Source organism: Ctenocephalides felis, unplaced genomic scaffold, assembly GCF_003426905.1.
Source record: "Ctenocephalides felis isolate EL2017-DRISC unplaced genomic scaffold, ASM342690v1 CF-g0.4_SCAFFOLD_00845, whole genome shotgun sequence".
NCBI lineage: Eukaryota > Metazoa > Arthropoda > Insecta > Siphonaptera > Pulicidae > Ctenocephalides > Ctenocephalides felis.
In genome coordinates, this window is record NW_020536999.1 from 10,036,676 (window position 1) to 10,037,215 (window position 540).

The window sequence follows — 540 nt, forward strand, 5'->3', positions numbered from 1 at the left end:
AAAAATTTATACATTTGGTTAAAAAATTACACGTTGGTTAAAAATGCTTTTGAAATACTGGTCGTGGAAAAATTGTGATCCCCGGTTTATTAATTTTAATATTTCGTATGAAAAAAATGGCTTATAAAAATATTGGAGTATTTTTTTATACTTCTTATATCAAAACGAAGCTTTCAAAGAATTGTAGATGCCATTTATTAATTCCAAATAGTTCACGAGATAAATATTTTAGTCTATAAAGGTACAAAATCGCTTTTTTCGCAGATTTTTTTATTTAAATGTATCAAGTTAATACAAACTGATATAAAAATTTTTTAGTTGTCCTTAATTTCTTAGAATTTAAATTGTGTCTTGATATTGTAGTGTTGTTATACGAACAAGAAGTCCGAAGAAACAAACTGTTTTTGAGAATATCATTTATTTTCGACGTTTCGGAACCTATATATGTTCCATCATATCTTCTCTTGCTTTTTATGTTATTTCTTGGTGTATTGGTGCTCATTTTGTGTAAAGTTGTGTTTTTTATGAAAATTTCTTGTT